Genomic DNA, 23,882 nt, shown 5'->3' on the forward strand with positions numbered 1-23,882 from the left:
ACACTACCCAACAAGATGACACATAGGATTAAACACCATGTTAATTGCCCTACTAGTGAAATTTTCTAATCTAATCTAATCTAATCTCCTGCAAATGTGGTTGCTTTTATATGGGGACGACAAAGAGAGCTTTCCGAAAACGGATCTATGAGCATTTCTATAACATTAATGCGGGCAAAATGATAATGCCATTCAGTTACCACATGGGGTCAAGACATAACTTTGACTCTTCCTTCATTAGGTTCTCAGCCTTGGAAAGAGTTCCCCCCAAACCCAGAGGGGGCGATATGGATCAGTATCTTTTACAACTTGAATCAAAATGAAAATTTATTTTAAATGCCACCCAGTATCCAGGTCTTAATAACGTCTTTTCATTCAAACCCTTTCTGTAGAACATAAAACCTGGGTATCCATTTCCTTTCACTTGGGGAACCCAGGAACCCCACACCACACTAGAACACTAGATGACTAGAATCCCTAACTTTTCTGGGAACCACCCGGGCCTCTAGGGATGAAGCCTGATCTGGTGGGACTTGTTTGGGGAAAAAAAAATAAAAATAACACTCCTATAAGTTCAATAGTCCTTTCCCTGCTTATCTTTATTTACCTTCTTCTTTTTGGAGCAAGGAGCGTTAACTTGCGCAATTGGATCTCTTTTCCAAACCCAAATGTATGATATTCCATGCTATCAGTATACGTTTTCCTATGCGCACACACATAGGCCTAGAACTAATTAATCCCTTTCAGTAATACTCTATACCTTCTGCACAAGCGCAATTTCTTGCACAGACTCAACTTGGTAATTCATTGATACCATCTTAACAATGGGAAATGATTGGGGCGGAAGTAGTCCTTACACCTGGATCATGTGAACACAACTTTCCACTTTAAGAGGGCGGAAACAGTCTCCCCTTGGATTTCATCCCATGCTATTCTGCATGGGCGCTAGCTCATGCATCTGCAGAACAACATGGGACCTCAATTTAGCTATTTGTATTGTTTATTCCCACCACGCATGTGCGCAAGCTAGTGCATGCGACGCTTACATATGTGATCAGAATCTCATTTTTTGCGTATAAATACACTGAGAAAAGCAAAACTAGCTCCCTCTCTGGCAGCCACTCGTTATGAACCCTGGCATTCAAGCTTTTTCTATTCAAAGGTAAGACACGCTTCCTCTAGCACTTTCATTAAGCCTTAGAAAGCAACAAGATACTGACTTGTTACTCCCTGTCTTTTTTCAAACAGCCATTTATTTGGATCCAGATTAAACTTCATAAACTGGACCCTTTAAACCATCCTCCAATAAAATAAGTCTTTTTAACACAGCAAATCTTAGCCCCCCTCCTATTGTACACGTACTTACTTTTAAAATGTTTTCGTGCATATTCACTAACCTTCATATAGTTCTAAATATGGAGGCTCATCCCCCATTTTGTTTTTTCAAACAGCTAAAATCTCTTTGGATGAAAATTAGCTTTTTTTTGGACTGCTTACTCCTACACCACCCAGAAAGTAAGCTTTATATAAATCCAAACCCGATTATTATTCTTTGAATTTTATAAGATTTATGATTGTTCCCTTTCAACTCTTACAATTAATCCATGCCTTAACCCCCCTAGCGGTAATTCCAAGTGTGACTCGGAGTGAATTTTACTTGCAAAAAGCAGTAATCCTAAGGCACACTCGGGGTCGCTTTAAACTAAAAAGAAAGCCCACTTACCTTGTTCTGTCGCTGTCTCCCAGCGTCCTGCTGTTCCCTGCAGGTCCTGGGGACATGTCCTGCTCCTCCAAACTCCAACTACGAAGTGTCAATTCGATCTACGGGGTTTCCCGTTGACGTCGGTGCGTCCAAGACTTAGAGGCGGGAAATTCAAATAATGTTGTATTGGATTCAATACAAAATGGCTGTATTGGGTCCAATACAATGAAATATTCATAATATATATATATATATATATATATATATATATATATATTTAAAGTTTATTATTTTTACTTTTATTTAAAGTTTATTATTGAATGTATTAAATTTATTAAATATTGGTGAGTTATGCCTAAGAAATATATATATATATATATATATATATATATATATATATATTTATTTAAAGTTTATTATTTTTACTTTTATTTAAAGTTTATTATTGAATGTATTAAATTTATTAAATATTGGTGAGTTATGCCTAAGAATTACAGCCTACAATGTAAAATTTCAATGCAAAAAAAGGAACACTTTTTGCATAAAAATTTGCTCCGAATTAGAACACTAGGGGGGTTTAAAACCCATACTTCCTGGGAATATTACCGTATCTGTTCATAAATACCAATACTTGAGTACTATAACATCTTTATATGCCCCTTTTCTATCTCATTGTAAGATGAATTTGTTCAGTAACTCATTATCATATAACTTGACTGTCTCCACTAGGTGACTTTTCGAACATCACAGAAAAGCCAAAGTAAAATAACCCTCACCTTTTTAATTTGTTCTGCACCCCATCTACCTTCTGAGCACAAGTAAGTGACGTAAACCCCCTTATACGATTGTCTTCATTATAAGTGTTGGAATATGTTTTGAATAAATGGCTAATCACAAGATACACCCTTTGCTGACATTATGGAATTTTTCTAAAAATCTAACCATTCTCTGAGTATATAGTGATATACTTTTATGACACCAATTTATTCGGTTATAGGAATGTATCGTTATTCTGACATAGGAATGTATCAATATACAATAATATATAATTGAGTATTTGAGCTATAGGGATTAGGAGTATTGAGTTATAGGAATGTATTGTTATTCGGATTTAGATATTAAAAGTATAGTAAGGTATATGGGTTATAGGAATGTATTTTTCTTTGGACATAGAAATGCATTATTGTACAATAATAGGAATGTATTTCATCCTAATATAAAAACAAGGTATTGACATATAAACTTCTAACCACCAATACCACCAACATGTTTGACGTATATTGGATATATCATTATGTATGCATTGTGTTTATTCTTCTTTGGTTGATTTTTTTCCCTTCTGTTTTAGGATACTGTTTTTGTTTAGTATTAGTCTCCAAATACCATCCCCTGAGGAAGCCATTAGGTTAAACGCTTTGGGAATAAAGAAGAAAAATCACAAAAAGACTCAATACAACATGGTGTCTTTCTATTTGCTTTATTTAATTACACTGTACCACTCTGTTCAAGTAATATTTGTATAGCACAAGTTGACTTTGTCTAATTAGGAATCCATTTCTTCACCAAAAAAAAAAACACCTTGCCTTGAATGTTGCCTTCAAAAAGCCACTCTCTGTTTCTTTCTTCTACACATTTATTGCCTGGAAAACTTGTCAAGATGCATAGAAAAACCCACAAGCTGATTTTGCTAAAAAACAGGCTTCTCTGCAAAAAAAAGGTGGCGTTGTTTCAAGATACATATTAAGGAGATACTTGAAAAATGGGCTGCACAGTCAAAATACGAGTCTTTACTAAGCTAATGTCACAAAACAGCCCACCTAAAATATGTCAAACAGTGTCTAGGCAAGCCTCAAAACCTCTGTAACAAAGTCTTTTTAGAGAATTCAAATTAAGTTTAACCATAAATGCTTTGTTTTGGAGAGGACACAACAAGGCCTCAAAAAGTACACTCAATCTATTGTTTTGATCTATTTTTTAAAATCAGTCAGTCATTTTTTTCCACACACTGTTCACACTGTAAAACAGGTTTAAGTGAAGTAGTCATCCTAATAAAGGTAAAATCTGTCCAGCCTGTAAAATAATAAAAATAATACATACATAATAAATAATGTTTTTCCTGAGATAGCAGCAGTGCTACTGATACCAAACACTTCTCACTGCATTGGTTTGTCACCAAGGAGTGATGCATAGGAATGATGTATTGGCACCAAAATCTTTAAATGAAATGGAGATTTTACTAGTCAACCATCAGATAGGTAAATACTACGCCTATTATTTCACAGGCAGAGCAGTGTTTATTTTTTCAAGATGAAGAGGTTGCTTTAACCACCCTGGTGGTTAGCCCGACCTTGGTTTGGGGTAGGTAATCTTGCTACTATCGTTTACCCCGAACCAAGGTTGAGGTAGCTAAAAGTGTAAACATGCGTTACAGTGCAATCCGATTGTCATACAGCATTGTATGACAATCAGATTACAACTGAAAAAAAATACTTACCTTGTGCCCGCAGCTCCTCTGGACACGTCTGTCCTCTTCTGTCTTCTCCCGGCATTTGCAGTGATGATCTCCGGGGTTTCCCGGTGACGTCGGTGCGGGTGGGAGGCGGGGCGGGAAATTTAAATCACTTTGCATTGAACTCAATACAAAAAAGCTGTATTGAGTCCAATACAAAGAAATCTTTATCTAATATATATATAATTGTATTATATATATATATTATATAAGCTACTATACAGTTAAAAAAACACAAGCATCAGGTATATTAATGTATAATATATTTAGTTTAATGTATTTTCTTCTGTTAATGTAGTAATAATTTAATTGATGGTAACAATGTAATCTTTTTGATGATTGTAGATTCTCTCTCCTCTCTCCTGAGGATATTTCCGCGAAACGCGTAGAGAATTAACCCAGAATGTATCCCTCACAGGAACACTCTGAAATGAGAGATTATTGTGTGTAATAATAATGGTTTTATGTGGTTAATAGGCTCATTTCCAATACATAAAATGTAAATATTAATAAAATTTTGTTATCTTCATAATATATGTTGTTGATATTGGCCCTAAAAAATCCTGCTACAAAAATTGGTGTTCTTCACCGTATGTTCTTTTTTTCTTGGTTTTGGTATGGCCTATTCATGGGAGGGATTTAAAAAAAATTTGGGGGGGGCATTTCGGTTCCTGTGATGTAAAGCTGGGCTTTACTGTATTTTAAAAGAGCTGCTTTTCTCTAAAGTCAAACATTTACTTTTCAGAATTTATTTATTTTCCACTTACCAGCTTCTTTAAATGCCATCATTCTAGGTCACAAAAAACTACCAAAATAATTACAGCAATCTCATTTAATAGATATAATTGCCTATAATAAGTTTACTATTATAATACCTATGTCACCTAAAACCGATAGTATGCGTCAACATTTTATTGTTATTCCAGCTTAGACAAAGAACATACTACAAAGGACTTGTGTGAAAAGTCACAAGAAAATATCATGTCAGTGATACAAAACAGTTAAATCTGAACATTCTGTTTTACAAACCGCATGAATCATACTTTATTAGCTCCCACAGAAGCATAAAGCAATTAATAAAAGCTAGTACAAGGTTGTAGAATTGCATTATACTTTGTATATATTTTTGTATATTTCCCCAATACAACCTCCTTTATTATTATTTTTTACATTTTATCTTGGCTATAAAAAGCTATAGCCCTGTTTTAGGAAAAAAGTGTCAATTGAAACAAATGACAAGATAAATAATAGGGATAAGGTTCAGGTTCATGGCTGCCAAGGGTTTCAGGCAAAACCTTGTTTGCATTTTGGTGGACACTGAATTTATGTAAATTTCATGGGAACTAACTCCTATTAAATTTGAACTAAACACTGAAAACAGTAAGCAACAGACAGGGTTTTTTTTAAAAGACGAGACATGCAAAGGCTGCACACATGATGGAGTTACATCATCAATGCCATCCAATGGCTGCAGAGAATTCTGGTGGACCTGGAAAACTCACTGGTGTAATGGTGGCTTCAGGGCAGGTGGTCTTAACATTTAGGTCAGGTGTATTAAAAAGGGACAATAATGGGTTTTGTTATGAGCCAGCCACTGTATAAAATGCTGTGTTTTCCCAGTAGCCATTTTAAATGTGTTTGTAGTTTAGGGGGAGCCGGTGATGTGCGTAAGAAGAGTTATAATATGCTGAGCTACTGTGGATTGCAGTGTGCTAAACTACAACTTCTTGTAAACTCCCAAGTGTTTACAATATGAGGACTCAACAGTCCTTCTTTAGGGCCACCTTTTTGTGTGTGTCCCCAACTGTAGTTGCTATTTAGCCTGATTAGTCTGATATATGACATATAGTGGATTTTGTAAATGTATGTACCTACTCTGTTTGAAATTTAAAAAATTACATTTAGTGATAAAATAATGAATACAGAGTTTTATTATTTTGTATCTTTATCTGTCTGGAGTTATTTATTCAGAATATAACACCTTGCCTCTGTAGCTGGTGCTAATCAGCAGTATCCAAAATGGATCTTGGACTTGGCAGATCTGTTTGCTCATCTTCACTGACCACATGAAAATGAAGTAGAAGTTAATGTTTTCTTTTTACCTAATGAAGTAAAAATTGAAAAACAACAACAGCTTTATTTTGATAAGCCTAGATTAAAATCATTTACTTGAGGAGTATGAAATCTCCACCACTTAGTTGTTTCAATTCAGTAAAAGTTGAACCTAAATTAATTTATTATATTTTCTAAATACTACTTGGTATATATTTATCAGTTACAAAATCCCCATGATCTAATTATGTTAGATAAAAATAGACAGCGAAGAGTATTCGAAAAAGCAAAAAAAAAAAAATACTGTACATATTTTTATTGAATGCTTACATACTCCTCGTTGCAATGACCTCTGTTATTTGTAAAGGACATTTAGCCAAGTAACATTTTTAACATAAAATTAAATTGTACACTTAACACATGGGATGAAAGGGACTTCAGATAGAAAAGTTTTGTAACTAACAATTACTGCTGTAAAAGCAGGTCCAAGGAACAGAAGATAGTAATTATATGCCTGACTCAGCAAAAGTTTTCCAGCCTGCAATTTTACTCTGTTGAAGGTATGTGGGAGAAAACAGCAGGCAATTTAACATAAAAATAAAACAGTTCGGTTTTAAAAAATGTATCTATTTTCCTGCAAAACAATGAAAAATACATTAAAGTACCTGTAATGAATGCTTTTGCCATGAAATATTAGTGAAGAAGGCCTATATTGACATATTTATGATAACCATCCAACATTTTACATGGTAGTAGGGGGTAGTAGCCTTTTCCTCCCATTTCCAAAAATAGAACTATGTTAACCAACAATCTTTTATGCTGCTTTTTCATAGTATGCGTTCCATACTCCAACTCAAATTTGCATAATTTATTCATTTCTTTATAACATTCTGTTTGTATGCTTACTTGTATGTTCAGAACCAGTTATCTGCAACATACGCAGCCCAGTTCTTGCTAACTCCTACACTAAATTTTGTTATCAAAGATGGCAATGATCAGGAGTTAGCAAACTGATTTTTAAAGGGTACATAGCTACTTCTTTTGAGACACACTTTCAAAAAAACCCTGCATCTACATGATTTGTACCACCTTTCTGGCATGTGTACATTATACAATGGTTAACCAGTGGTGGACATGGCTATGCAAAACTGGCTTGGAGCCCCTGCTGGCTGAAGAAGGTCCATGGCCCTTATGCAGTGATACACCTTGCACTTCCCTATTTCTAACCCATTGGTTAACCTGTTTCTTTTTTTTTACATACCCTCTGATGCAACAATCAGACTTTCTGCTGTCTGCAACCTCCAAGAACATATAATCAAGAAGACTGCATTTTGTGACAATTTGATTTGATGTTTTTTTAGTCTCTGTCTTGTTAAAATTTTTTGCCACATTGAAAAAAATTGGGGTTGGTTTACTAAAGGAATATAGGTTTTTATGCTTTCCAATGTGATTTAACATCTTGTAGAAGAATTTCCATTTAAATGTGAATTAGTTGAGGCTGATTTTATCATTGTGTCAATCCACAATAAAGTGCAAGTAAAAACATTTGTTTTTTGCTTTTTTTGTGTGTTGTTACATTTACTAAAGCTGTGTACACACTTCCAATAATTATAGTGGGAAACGAATGACTGTTGTTGTTGGAAATGAACAACCCTCACAGCGGATCTGATTGGCCAATGAATGTTCGCTATCTATCATGTGTACAGTTGTTCAGTGATTGTGCATGTTTCTGCAATGTTACTCCTTTACATGTCACTCCCTGCATTGTTCAAACAATTGTATCTAGCGTGTGTGCATTTCTAACCCTAATTATTAGAAGGGTGTACCTAGCTTTAGCCTAATGAAAGTTTTTTTGCCTAAACTACTTAGTAAACCAATTTTGATTGTGTGTCAAGTAATATATTCTATCCATCTCACTTGCATGTTCCAAATTGACAGCTCTGTTGGAAAAGAATTGTTCCTTGAATGCATTTGATAGGCCAAATGCACTCTGATCAGATTTAAACTGTGAATTTTCTGGTATGTATTAAAGAGAAGTCAATAATCCTCCACATAAATACAGGGAGTAGGAGCACACATGCATATGCACAAATAATTACATCAAGATCAAGATCCATCTTTTTTTTATTATATATATATATATATATATATATATATATATATTTAATCATGTAATCATGTTTGTATCTTTTCTTTTAACCTTTGTGCCAGAACTTGTATGGGTCAAAATGAGTCACAACACGCTACCCTTATTTACCTCTCTAGAGACAAAGCCACGACTGCCCATGAGCGTCAGTACGTCAGTTGCCACCATTCAGTGAACAACACGCGCTATAACTCTCTGCGAATTACATACCATCTCCTCCTCCCTTCCCAGCACCATCCTAGTAGGCACTCGACTCCTCTCAGCAAGGTAAAGTGAGGTTAAATTTTCATTTATTTCATCTAATTGCTTATGTATTTATGTATTTTAGTATTAAGCAGTGTTTAAATTATTCTATACAATCCCATCAATGTATAATATGTCAATAACAATGGGATTTCAGTCCAAGGATCTGGAACGGATTAGGACTTATACCAAGGTACCACTGTATATATTTATATCTCACAGTTGTAGTAATAAAGTAGTAATTATAAATATTTATAATGAGAGAGAGAGAATGAATGAGCGTTAAAGCAATTTTAATGATTAATCTGAAGCTTTGCGGTAAACCTTGTTTTTGCAGTTATATTAAAATAGTAGTAAAAAGTAGTTTAAATATAATAAGGTAGTTTCCTACAGGAAAAAATAGGAAGATTTAATTTGTGTCTATGTGAACAATAGCATTGCACCGAATACTAAAATTTAACTTTTATTTTAGAGGAATAAATCTTCTCTTCATTCTTGCATGAAAGGTACACAGGTCAATACAGTTTCATTCCATAACTGTGTCACTGTTCCATTGCATTGCCTGAAATCTCACGTACCCACACACTATGCCTATTGTAGAAAAGCATCTCACATTGCAGTCTTATATTTAATGAGTTTAAAATGTATGTACTAAGGAAAAATACTATTTTAAATTTTTGAGTTTCCCTTTTCAGTTTTTAAAGTACAAATAAAATGTAAATGTCTATATAAATCTATTCTTTAGATTAAACTATCCCAAACTTAAGATACAAAAAGCATCATTAACAAATCACTATCACAGGGTGAAGTATCTTTACTTTAAACAAATGACCATACATTTCAAAATCATTGGACTCAACTGAAAATATTTTTTAATGAGTATCCTTACCCTGGTGCGTTCAACTCATTTATGTTGTTTTTATAAATGAGCCTCATTTATCTTTATGTTGTACAATGTACAATTATCTTTTTACATAGTCAGTTAGGTTGAAAAAAAGACAGTGACAAAGTTCAACCACTAAAGAAATAAACATGTTATATATATTTATTCACATATAATATTTCCCATGCTATTAGATTTTATAGAACCTGATGTATTAAGTAGAGAAAGACAAAGAGTTCTAGAAAAACAGCATTTCATTGAAATACTAAATTCATCATGGATACATTCTTTTATATTTCAATGCATATGTTAACAATATCACATGCATATTTCACCTTTTTAAGAAAGTGACTGTATCATTGTATTTTCTCTGCTGTCTATAATGCCTTGCAAGGCACAAATGACATCTAAATATTGTATGGGTTTATCTCAGGCAAGACAATAATCAGTAAAGTTTACAGAGGGGGTTTAAAAACAAATGAATACACAGTTTTCATACACAGAGATCTTACCATGATTTTTTAAGTTTAATATGATACACTAAAATTGTCCTTTTAAATCTCCCAATTAATGATTGTACCCCACCAACCTCAGCTCAGTGCCATCTGCCTTAGCCAATAACCAATTAAGCAATTTGCACATTCACACACTATTTTTTACTTTAAATAACTTTTCGGTGCCACAGGAAAACACAAAACAGGTCCAGGTACAATGACCAGACCATCAGACTTTTCCTCTCATCTTTGTAGTAGGGTTTATTCATCTGATTAATATGCCTGGACTTGTATTACCTATTCTTGTAGCCTATTAAAATCATTTGAAAGAAAAAAGTATTGTGTGGAAGGGCAACTAACTTTTTTGTTATTGAATGTAACAAATGACTGGACAAATATCACAGTGTAAATCAGCACCTGACATTGCACAAAGGTAAGTTAGCGAGTCTTCCTGGAGCGATTCAGATACTCCTTATTTAACGCCCAGGTATGATCAGGTTCATTAAGCGAATTGGTTGTTAAGGGAGGAGTATAGAACACTGCTAATCTGCAGAGCTGCAAGCCAGCAACGTGTGCCAGTTAGTGGTTCACTAAAAGCCTGCAGACCCAGATTGAGAAAGAGCACTACACAGGAATGAAGATGAAGTCCAGAAGAATGACGAGGAGATGCTGCATGGCTGTACACTGTACAGTTCTTGTACTGGTCAGAGAGCCAGCCGTAAGTATGAGCGGTCCTTAACAGGTAAGTCGTAAATAAAGAGTACCTGTATCTCATTTCTGACTGAACCTACCATGGTCACTGGATGTTCCATAGATGTGGTTTGTAATATTGCTAATATGCAGTCCTGAAATGTAATCATTCTTTAAATAAATGTGTCCAATTTGCTTTGTTTGCATCTGAAAATATAACAATGAAACCGGGAAATCCTGTTTTACCTGTATATTTTCCTTTATTGTCTGCAGAGATTCATAAGTTGAAGTCACAACTTGGAACAGGGCTGCTTAAAATCTTAAAATGTGTGTTACACAGTGAACAGTACAGGTAGTCCCTAGGTTACATATGAGATAGTAGTGGACTGTAGGTTTGTTCCTAAATTAAATTTGTATGTAAGTCAGAACAGGTACATTATTTTAATAAATGCAGTTAGGACAGATGTTTGTCCAAAGTTATTATTAGGCAGTGTGGTGTCAGTTGCTGTATAAAGTCCTCTCTGTGAACTAATCACAAACAAAACAAAATAAAAAATTATGGAGTTTAGACATTAATTAACTTCTGAAGCAAGCTGTGCTTTGATATGAAAAAAGAAACAACTCAAGAGTTTGTCTTCATCATTAAAGAGCTACAATACCTTGCAAAAGAGCTCAGTCTCAGCTCACAGGATCGAGCAGGGAAGCCCAATTCATAAATAGGAGTCGTCCGTATGATGTCCTTAACCCAGGGACTACCTGTATTTGTGTCAGTCAACTACAGATAATTTGCCATATGTAACACTAGACATTTTGCATGTATTAATCCCCTTCAACATACTGAACATATGCTACTATTGAGATGTATGTGTTGTCATTTGCTGTCTCTTTCAAAATCTCATACTATAAAAAAATCAAAAGCTTAACATTTTTTTGGGGGATATTTCTGTTGTGTGTCATCTATATACACACTTTCTGGTTCTTTTAGGGGGTCTTCAAATGGATCATTAGATATAAGACAGTAGATCCAGATTAAGAAGATTTATTGTTGTAACAGAGAAAATCTAATGTTTAGCAGTTGACGCACAGAAATTCCAACTAAAACAAGGCAATACATCAATCTTTAAAGATATACAGAATCACTCCTGTATATGAGGGCCTAGGATGTTATCTAGTCGTCATTAGGCAAATTGTCCAATACCATGTACTTGGAAGTCCATATAGGCATATTAGTTCATAAAGAGTTAATGAGATGAATAAACCACGTGTCTAACCTTTTTGGCACAAAAATTGACTGTCCGGCATTTTGGCATCTCATTCAAGTTAGTTCTAACTGCAAGGGTCTGTTATCAGCCTTTAAGGCCATCCTGTGTTCAGCTTTCAGGGTAATCCCGTTGACAGTTTATTATATCTTTAAGCTTATAGCATTATTTTTTAACTTATATACAGACCTCCTAAATTTTGATCTTAATATTTAACACTCAACATTTATTCACTCATACCCCACTGTTAAATAAGCCTATCTTACCTATAACCCTCTTTATTAAATTGTTTAGGGACAAGTGCACACAAGACATCAGGGGTCCATAAAGAAGCCATACCCATAAAGAATCATAAATAAAGCATGTTACTGCACAGTACTATTATATAAAAGTAATAAAGTTAGGTAAAAAATACACGTGAAAGGTAAAAAATGATAAAACTGATTGGAAATTTGAATATTGAAAATGATTTAAAAAAGAACAAAAAAAAAAAAAGAAATACCCTTTCATTCAACTTATCTTATCCTCTGTATTAAGAAGGAAGAGGTCCAGTATGATCCCCAGCTAAGTCTGACCCATAGCCCTGCAATCAGCCAAGTTCACATTCCATGAAATATTTCAAAGCTCAACATCTGACTTAGCAGGGAACATTATACCACTGCTTCCATACAAAGAGCAAGGGTCTTTCTTTGTAGTATGCTAGTAGGAGAGTTTTTTTAAACTCATGCTGTGACTTTTTACCTAAGAAAAGAAACTAACCTTACACAACTTTTTGTTTTACTGCACTTGAAACGTCAACATTTAGTTTGGTTTAATAAAAAAATAGAACTAGTTTATAAACAGTAAGTATATAATGGCTTAAACAATTAAACCCTTTCATGTGCAAAAAATAAGAAATACCACTGAAGAAAAAATACAGCATTTGGCCTTTTTTTCACTTAGAAGCCAGACCAGCACAAACTGTCTGTCATAACAGCAGTCAAAAACAAATCTGTGGACAACACAAATCATATGAATAGACAGAGAATGATAGTACTTTCTGTTCCTGTAATACTGCTGCTTTCTTTTTGCAAAACAACATTTATTCATTGGACTCAGTTTCCCTCTTTAATCAAAAATTATAGTTGGAAACCAATTAAATGCAAATAGGATTAAAGGAAACTAAGTAAACTGAATAAACAAGGAGGACCCCATGCTGATGTATAAAACTGCAATTGCTAGCAAACTGGCTACCATGCAAATCTTTATGCTCCATTGATTTGACCCATAGAGGTTTTTTTAAAGAAAATACGTTTTTAAAGCCAATAAATCAATATAACAGCCAGGCAACATAGAGAAAACACCAGTGAAAAAGCAAAACCATTCACTGCTGTGTTCCCTAATCTGAATATTTTACATAGAAAATCTCCAGAGATCACTGAGTGTCTATTCAGTAATACTACCAAGTCCTGATGAAGGATTAACTGAATTCTACTCATCAGACATGTTAGATAGATCCCAACATTGTGCCTGATTTATTAAAATTATCCATAGCTGGATACACTTTCATCAGTGAACCTGGGTGATCCAGCAAACCTGGAATAGATTTCTTAAAAGTCATTTGCTATTTGTAAGCAAATGTTTTCAATCCTGGGCCAGATTCATTTCAGGTTTGCTGGATCACCCAGGTTTAATGATGAGAGTGTATCCTCTCCAGCCTTGGAGACCTTTAATAAATCAGGCCCATTGTGACCACCTGCCTTTTTATATTTTTCTAAGGTTACTTAGCTGCCAGCTAAACATTTATAATATTGCACGCCCATATACACACACTTCTCATAGGCATATCAACACACACTGAAGCAAAACACACAAACTAACCCCTACACCACTTACACATTGACAAATTAAACACACACACAAACCTAAAATACGACTCATTGCTTAGTGTGACTCTGTCCAGTGCATTGTTACTGTTGTATGTAGAGCTTCAGGCTAATTCTTGAAGCTTTGTATATTTTTTTGGGATATTATTGTTGTCTGATTATACCATGGCTTGCCATCTCTTTTCTCCTTTTGTTTTTCTACCACAAATTAATGCACGGGACATGGTTTTACCTACAGCATACCTTTGTTAGGAAATTGTCAAACATACATTTTTTAATGTCTAAGATTTTTGCGCTAGGTTTTAAAAATTTCAATGAAATGGTGAGGAAAGAGGAAAACTCTTTAAGGCAAAGAATAATTATATTTACAGTATAAAGACGCTAGTACAACCATGTTTGTGTGGCTCAACTCAAGCAGTAATAGGTGACAAATAATCATGAGTGACAAACAGCAAGTGGGAAATCAATACAAAGTATCAAACATAATAGTAGACAGAATCATTGAAGAAATGTCTCAATTACCAACGCAGTTCACCTCATGGCTTCCTCAGGGGAGTGCACAGACTTTAATTCAGTATGCTGTTGCATGAACAATAAAATAGTCCCAAAGTGTAGGAATGTTTGAATGTAAGCAGGTAGGAAGGAAAGAATAGCTAGTGATTTATGCTTGAATTAGAGATTAAGAGGTTCTGGATGTAGACAGTAAATGCAGACAGTAGCGTAAGGTTTGTTGGAGAATAATCCAAACAAGAATTATAATATAATTAGGTTGTGGAATATCTAATGGAACTCATAAAGACATATGACTCCAGGGAGGAGAGGTATACTCCTGTGGTGCATAACTATGAGTGTCAACCCAGAATAAATTTAGAAACATTTAAAAATTCATCCCATAATAAAATGGAATGATACCTGAATCTTGTCAGTGCCTTAGTAGAAACATTTCCAGTGTTTAAAAAAATGATTTTAATAATTGCTTACTTTTAGGACTTCAAAAAATTTTAGTGCAAATTCAACTTGTTTTGGTTGTTTAAAAAGGAAAGTGTAGTCTCTAATTATGATAAAAATAGAATGAAGGCAGGCACAGTCCAGGCTATTTTAAGTTATTTCATGCTCAGATAAATAAACATAAGCAATTTTAGCTGTTGAAAACATGTTCAGTGATATTAATCATGTTGTGTTCCTCAAACTTGCTCATCTGTAGTCCCTCATCAGGGAATCTATTTCACAGTACATTAAATATGAATTGAAGCCCTTAAATAATAACTGAATGCACCAAACATTTAAAAATTTAAATGAACTAAAAAAAAAAAAACCTTTTAGAACAACTTAAATATAAAGTTTCCATAACTACACAGCTTGAGTGAAATCTATCTTTCTAGGAATAAATTATTGATATGCCATTTAGCTTTTCTAATTAAAACATTTGAGAGGTTGATTAAAGCATATATTTAGTGGTGTCTGGAAAAATCCGGTTGGAGACGATCTGCCCTTGGACTTTTTGTTTTCCGGTCTCAGATCTAAACTAAAAATTTTTCAATTTGCAATTTCAACCAGTGAAAAAATTGGATAAATGGACACTGCTTTACTACTACCCATAGTGTAAAGCTAAACTGGGTCACATTGCACCAATTTACACAGTGTGAAAAGGCTAGGAGAGTTGAAAAAAAGAAGAAAAAAATTGGGATTGTTAGATTGCAACAAATAGATTAGAGAAGCTAGATAGGGTTATAATGCAGCAGCAGCAAGGTTAAAGGACAAGATAAGTGTAGGAAAAAAATATTACTCGTTTGCGGTAAGATCAAAGCTAAAGGACAAGATAGATGAAGGAAAAACAAAAAAAGACATAACTAATTTGTAGTAAGATAAATGGGGTGACATTGCAGAAGTTTATCGAACCAAAGAATAACATTTTTAAAGGAGTACACAGTATTTCCTAAAGCCACATTTTACCACAATCATGAAAACTTCAGCCTTTAAAATAAAAAACTTTAAGTGTTAAAAAGTGTGATATCCTTTTTACAAAACCACTATTGTCCTGCTGCAAATAAGGGTTATTAAATACACACACTAACTTTAAGTTACACATAGGAAACATTCTCCTATTGTGGCTAATTAAGTTTGTCAGTTGTTCTCATAGTTTACCTGTTCACCAACGTAAATCACAACACTTTTATCCAGGTATACAAAGGACTTTTTCCCCTATTCTTGCTAATAAGTTTTACTAGTTGTTCTCATACTTTGGGTGTTGATGTATTTGAAAATGTCATCATCAATTTGAAATAGGACAAGGCATGGCAACAGAAGTAGACCTCACAAGGGACCCACATTCACTAGTGGACTCTAAACTCAAACTTAACCTCTTGGGTCTGGATCCAGAACTCAACAAACTTTGGGTAGCGGCAGGGGGGAGGACATCAGCAGCACCATATTAACACCATAATAAGTAGACCATCACCAGTGGTAGCAGACAGAAAGATGTCCGGTCATACATGTTTTCATGTAAGTAGTAATAGGCAAATATCTCCTAGCCAAACTTTGTCTTATAGGATTAACCAGCTCATTTATCATCTCAATCCCAGCAAGGAGATGAAGACTGGATTCAGACTATGAAATCCAGTCTTCCTCAACAACTTTCACATTTTCTCAATCCTCTTATGTTTACAGAAAATATTTCTGTTGCAAAGGAAATGTAGACAAGTAGTTTGTGTGAATCACAGAAAAACAATAGTTAATGAGGTAAATAAATGGAGTGATGACACACAACAGTTATTCAAACGAGAAAATCTAGAAAAGCTAGATAAGTTTTAAGGAGGAAATAATTTATAGTAGCACTATTTTCTGTTGATATTTGCTGTTTTGGTTCTGCAGCTGCTTCTGCTGGTGACAGTAGTGGTAGTGCTGATGGTGATAGCTTGTGGTGCTGGTGGTGGTGGTAATGTATTACCAAAAACCAGGGCTCATAGAACAGCTGATAGACAAGCAACATTTGGTGGTAAGTTTTGGAATATACATGTCGTGGATTTACAACACTGGTCAATATCATTGACATGGAATTACGTCTGAGGACATGAACTTTCTTAAAAAACAGTATGTGTTGTGTTTTCATTTCAATAAAGGATCTTTTCACAGTGTATGTGTACTGTCTTTATTTTTCATTGTGTAATGGGTAAGGGGTACTATTGTACGTCTGTACTCATTCCCCTGGGTGAAGGGTAAAAACATCTTCAAAAATCTTTTAAAAAATAAGTTTCCAGTTATGAACATAAATCCCCCAGCATGTGCTTTTTGAAGGATAATTTGTGGGGAAAGCGGGTTTTGTTGCAGAGATGACGTGATTGGGTCTGGAAGGTTGTTGTCTGAAAATAGAGTCCAGAACATGTCCATCCATGTCTGTAGCCTTCCTAGCTTGCTTTTATTGGACCTTGAATCAATTAACTTTAACCTTCTGGGCGTTTCACTGATATCTGGATTTCTGTACCAAAAGTGGTACACTGTTTTTCATGGAATTTTTTTTAATTGTAGTCCTGTAATTTACAGAAATATGTCCAAACAAGGATCTAGTAGATATCCTGAATATAAAAAAGTTTGAAATACACAATCATGTAAAAAAAATGTCTTTAATAATAAAATTAAATAAAAAACAAGAATGCATAAATGAATCAAAAATACTGAAAATGCAATAATTCGGTATACTGTATAGTAATATATTTTCTAAAACACCTCCCTAGTGTGGTAAATTTTAAACCAGAGTCCAACGTCACATACCTATAGACCACATAAATATATTTTGTATTATTTTGTATTGGATTGGATACAGGAGTTTGTATTGAATCCAATACAAAATATTTGAATTTCCAGGTAGGAGCCCTGTCGACGGGCGCACGCACCGCTGTTATCAGGAATCGCCGAGGTACGCGTACCATTTTTTGCATGGAAATTTATTTTAGATAGTAGGCTATAATTCTTAGGCATAACTTACCGAAATATGTCCAAAATTTATTAAATATATTAATAAACCTAAAAAAAATATATATATATCAAACATTATAAAAAAAAATCTTTAAAAAAAAATAGTGTATAATGTAATGTAACTGTACAGTACCTTTTATAATATATATATAATACAATTATATATATATATATATATATATATATATATATATATATATATATATTATATAAAGATTTCTTTGTATTGGATTCAATACAGTTTTTTTGTATTGAATCCAGAACAAAATGATTTAAATTTCCCGCCCCACCACCAGCCCGTACCGGCGCATGGGCTGACGTCACCGGGTAACCGGAGATCGTCTCTGCACACGCCGGGTGAAGACTGAAGACAGAAGACGTCTCCGGAGGAGCTGCGGGGAACAAGGTAAGTGTTTTTTTTCAGTTGTAATCCGATTGTCATACATGTTGTATGACAATCAGATTGCACTTTAACGATTGTTTCAATTTTTAGCAAAACCTTTTTTTAAGGTAAGCGCTTTCAGCAAGTTTTCTTACCCTGAACCAGGCTCAGAGTAACCATCCAGGTGGTTAAAGATATATGAATAATGAATAAACTTTCAAGAGTAGAACATTTTTTAAGAACTAAAATATAACTATATAACGATACAATAAAATGAAACAATTCTTAAACTATTGGTCAACAGTTGGAACATTTTATGAGAAGATAACAATAATTAAATATGGATGTGTCAGAGATTTTGGAAGTTTGAATCAAAGATGACAAAAAAGTGCTATTTGAAATAATTGACAAAAGACTAAAGGCATATCAAAGGCAATATGAATTATCAAACTGCAGACATTTTGAAAGTACAACATCTACACATACCAGTATTTTATATATCAAAAGTTCATAAATCAAAGCTCTCCCTGAGTAGAGGCCCATTATGTCAGGGAGGGATTCCCTTTTCGAACCAATTTATTAGCTTTCCTTTCAAGTCATAATACATATTAACAAACTGTGAGATATTTCTTTACCTCTCAATGTACATCTCAATGTATCCCAATGTATACCTAGAGGAATGGGGAAAAAAAACCTGTTTAGTAGGGAAGACATATTAGCATAGTTATCCAAAATACTTTCCTGGTTTGCGTACATTGATGATGCATTGATAATGGGTAAAAAAAAATAAATGAAAGAGGTTCTTTTATACTGAATAAAAATGACCAAAACTGGAGTTTTCTGAGTGGGTATGAAGAAAAGGAAGTAAATAAGTAAGGGCGAAAGCACTCAATAGTATTTCTGCTTCGGGTCATGATGACGTCGCATGTGACACACACGCCGACAATCACGCATGAGAATGCCATTGCATCCATGGGCATAAAACAGCAGCTGCTGCTGCTATGCCCTAACCATTGTCTTGCTGTACATGCAGTTTGCATATCTTCTTTCCTGATCCATGGTTGCAGTGGTCCAAGGTAAGCCTTATCCCCTCTATAGCCTCTGACCAATATCTTTGGAAGTTTGCATCTTACCTCTGACTTAATTGATAAACAAATAGGACAGCAGCAGGTTTGCATTATTATTTTATAGTGTGTATACCATGGCCCTGATTCATCATTGAAATCCGCGATCGCGGGAAGCGCGATAATACGCGCGACCAGCGATCGCGGATTACCGCGGTCCGGGGCTCGAGTGCGCGCGTTATATATTCATATTGCACAATATAAGTTAATGATTATATATATATATATATATATATATATATATATACATATACATATGACCTAGCACTATCATTTTTTTTCTATATACAAATATATATGATATTTATCATCATTTTCGTTTCAGATGACTTTCTATTTAGCAAGCGAGGCATATCCCTAGAAATATAGAGTTGAGGGATGCCTTTATAGTTCCATTTATTTGTGATTGTACTATGTTTGCTCCTCTTACACTGATTTAATGAAGTTTATGTCATTGATTTTGTAATTTTTTGAAAAATACATGTTATTCTTTTGCCAAAAAAAACTCCTGCTTCTTTCCTACTTCTTTTCTGAAGAAAATTAAGTATAGTAACAATATTTGGATGTGTCTACTAAATTGTAGGAAATACAATTTATTGAAATTAAAAGAAAACTTATTGAAATTATTTTTTTTTAAACCTGGGTATAAAAAAACAAGCACAAATATTGTTTATCTGGCTGAATGATTTCTGAGAAGCTTTTTTTTAGGCCAAAATATACATAAAGATGACAAAAATTAGGTAGGTTTTAATATGCCATAAAAATAAGACAATAGCCACAATGGTTGAACAATGTGTAAGGAGGTATTGAGGTTTCAAAATATATCTAGAGAAAAATAACAGTGTATAATTCTCAAGCGATAGTCATAGATATGTTTGTATGTACAGTATGTTAGCAGATTTTGTATGGTATATGATAAGAGGGTCAGACCAGGAAGATTTTGTCTTACTTTCATACTGGTTCAATAACTTTACTACCTAGAAGTGAATTAGAAAATATTATAGAAGTTCATTGCAAAGCCTTTGAGCATTGTAATGTAACCAGCATTGTTAGGAAGGTTAGAAGCACAAAAAACACATAGCTGTCCTATATGAGCTGGTGGAGGGTCAGATTGCATTTGATTTTAGCCCATTAGCATCTTCCATGTATTGATCCAGAATAGGTTTACTCACAAATAAATTGTAATGTCAATTTAAAATATTTAACTTTCATTCACAAAATGTATTGTTTTGAAGCATAGGTGCACTTGCAGTCTTGAGGGCAGAATTGTAAATAGGTAAATTCTTCAAATGCCATACTCGAGGATGCTTTAAAGCAGAACTTTCATTAAAAAAAATTACACTTAGCTTTAGTTCCGCAGAGCCATCAATCCCTCCACAACTGGCTTCGATTTGGTCCTGTGCCATCCTGCATTTTTTCTTCTTCCCGGGCAGAAAAACAGACAGGAGCCACTGTCTTCAAGCTTCTGCTTATGCCACCCAATCTTGCACTGCAATATACCTATCATGTCAAAGGTATATATCCCCATTTCAAATTTTTTGTTTTTCACTAATTATTTTTCTAAAAATATTTATCATGTAATCATACTTAAGCTTAATATTTTTCTTCCCAATATCTGAATTGTTGTATAAAACAGCCACATTACACATTGTTGTTATGCTGGCTACTTTTTAACCAATATATGTATTCATAGCAGATTTTAAGTGCATTGCTAATAAAAGAATGCATTGTTCTTTTATATAAGACCTGTTACACCACAATACAAATGAAACCTGATATGTGTATAAATGTACATTTATAAACTTTCCTGTACAACTAACTATGTTTTAAAATGACATAGCAATTAAATGATTGTTCAAAAATATGTGATGAGCCTATTTGGTCTGCCAATCTATTAAGGAAATTATAGGAAAAATTTAAGCATTAAAGACAGTAAACCATTTTTATCAACATTTTATCAAAATGTATATGATTCAATGATGCAAATGGTGTATTTCCATGTATCTAATAAGATGACTTTAGCACACAATATTTGCTTATATATTAAACACATTGCCCCTGATTCATCATTGAAATCCGCGATCGCTGGAAGCGCTCGCCAGTAAAAAGCTGTCGGATAAGCGCGGCTCCGTGCGCGAGCTTTTTCCGTTGCTGAATAGCGCGACCGCGTACGATTCCGGATCGCTAATACGAATGCGCGACCGATAATCCGATTCTGCTTGATGAATCAGGGGCATTGAATACATTTGAACTATGATTTCTTCATGTTTCTATCATAAACCTTAAAGACCAATAGTTAATTATAAAAACTCTATCCAGTAAAAATTGCCTGTGAGCGGATTGACATTTTCTGTCTGATGTATAATTCTCAAGCTGTTTTAGAAACACTAATGAGGATATAAATTCCTCTGTGTACATTCTAATTGGGACTTGAACTCTGTAAAATGTATAGAAGTGTGAAATGATCATATATTTCAACAAAGACATTTTGACTGTTCATTAGTATGTATTTTAACAATGTAAACTCTCCATTGCATTGTTTATAGGGAATATTGGAAGACAATAGAGAAAATTTCAATCCACCAACAATTTGCTTTGGCTATCCAATGTTTCAATGTTTCCATTGATTTTCAAAGTTGCAAACATTTTTAAAGAAAATAGCAAGAAATAAGAAAATAGCTCCTATTGTTTTTCCACAAGTATTTTCTATCTGATAATGCATGAAAATCATGTGCAGATAAAGTATTACCATAATAAAACTTTAGCTAAAAGCTTTAGAGTAGATTACACATTTTTGTATTTTAATATATATATATATATATTTTTTCATAATAAAATAAGAGGATAACACTTCTGACATACCCTCCTAAATGCTATGCTTGTTAAGACAAACATTCCCATGAGACATGTGGATCTTAAAAGAATAGTTTGGGATTGTTATTCCATACACGCTAAATCTTCAAATGTTTTATAATGTACTATAACTTACCTAATTGCCCACCCCACGTTAGATATCTATGTTAATTATATGTGAATATCTTGTAACTTTACTATATATTTTCTTTGTTATTTTTATATTTTTTTGAAACTGATGTTGAAATGTCAAAAAAGCTAATTTTTGGAAAATACATTTTACAATACAACAACACCCTCCTGTTGGACGGCAGATACCTTAACTGAAAAATGAACATGTGGTAAACATCTCACAAAGAAACAAGACAAACAAAGGATAAAAAGAATTTTACAGATCAGAAAAACACTGAAGTGTGCTTATGTTGAAAGGAAAAATTAACCTTTGAATCGGATGTCGGGACTCCCAAATTTTAAGACCAAAATTTAAGACCAAACCTTCTCCCTTCTAACCAGGTAAGTATTAGGCAATTAAATTACATGTTTTTAGTAATTTAGCAATAAAATATTCAGCATTATGGTTTAAGCAGGAAGGGCAAATATGGATTTTTTTAAAATATATTTTTAATGTAATAGCTAAATAAAAAGGAACCAATGACCTCCAGCTCTATACAAGAGATGGAATCAAATACTCCCTGCTTGTTTCTAATGTTGGTTCACAGGCAATATTGTGAACAACAGGATATAACCCTGGACCACACACTAAATATATTTCCTTTTTAGAAGCCTAGTGCAATTTCTAGTGCAGAGCCAAACTAATGTTAAAGCTATATGTAAATAATATAATACACAACTTTAACTTTTCATCCGAAGTTACTATTTTATTTGTTGAGTTACCTGTTTTTTCATCAATCCCAAAAAGTGCTTTAAATGCATGCCTTTACTGTTCTGTGAACAGTTGTGAAGTCACTGATTTTAATTTGATTTCCTTTATTATACTTAGTTTTGCTGTATTTTCATTCTCCAAAAAATTCATATGCATATTAAAGTTGTTCTAGTATTCACTAACCAGATCTTCTAATATAACAAATGTAAGCAATATATTATACACAATCTTTTTGAAACCTTATGGTAATGACTAACATTTCCCTTTAAAGGGGGAAATGGAATTGAAAATTTCCCCTGTATCTTATAAATTCCTCTGAAAAGGACAGAGAGAATGTCATTTCTTGGAGATAGCTATTTATTAACTAAATGGATCCTTAGCTACCATGATTTAATCCCTTGGTTTAGCTCTTAGTGCTAATATAAAAATTTCAGAATGTCTTTTCGGATTGCACATTGCAGCATTTGTATTTTATTGCTGATGAACACTATTGGAAATGTGTGAAATGATTTTTCAATGTGCCCAAAGGGCAGGGAAGCAGTGCATATATGGATTAGCTTAGTTCAAGATGATGAAAAGAAGTGAATGTTTATTAAATGTTAAAAAGAATACAATTAAAACTTAAGAATGTAGAATGCATACATAAATAGGTTGTTACATTGATTAATTAATGTAGACAATTTATATTTCTTATGCACATAGTTTATTTTATTATATTTTATTTTGTTTTTTTTTTTCTATTTTCTACTATCACAAGGATAATGGTAAAAAAAATGAAATAAGTCAACACCATCAAGGCTTTTGCAACATATAGGGGTTGAGGAG

Source organism: Pyxicephalus adspersus, chromosome 1 (assembly GCF_032062135.1).
Source record: "Pyxicephalus adspersus chromosome 1, UCB_Pads_2.0, whole genome shotgun sequence".
Classification (NCBI taxonomy): Eukaryota; Metazoa; Chordata; class Amphibia; order Anura; family Pyxicephalidae; genus Pyxicephalus; species Pyxicephalus adspersus.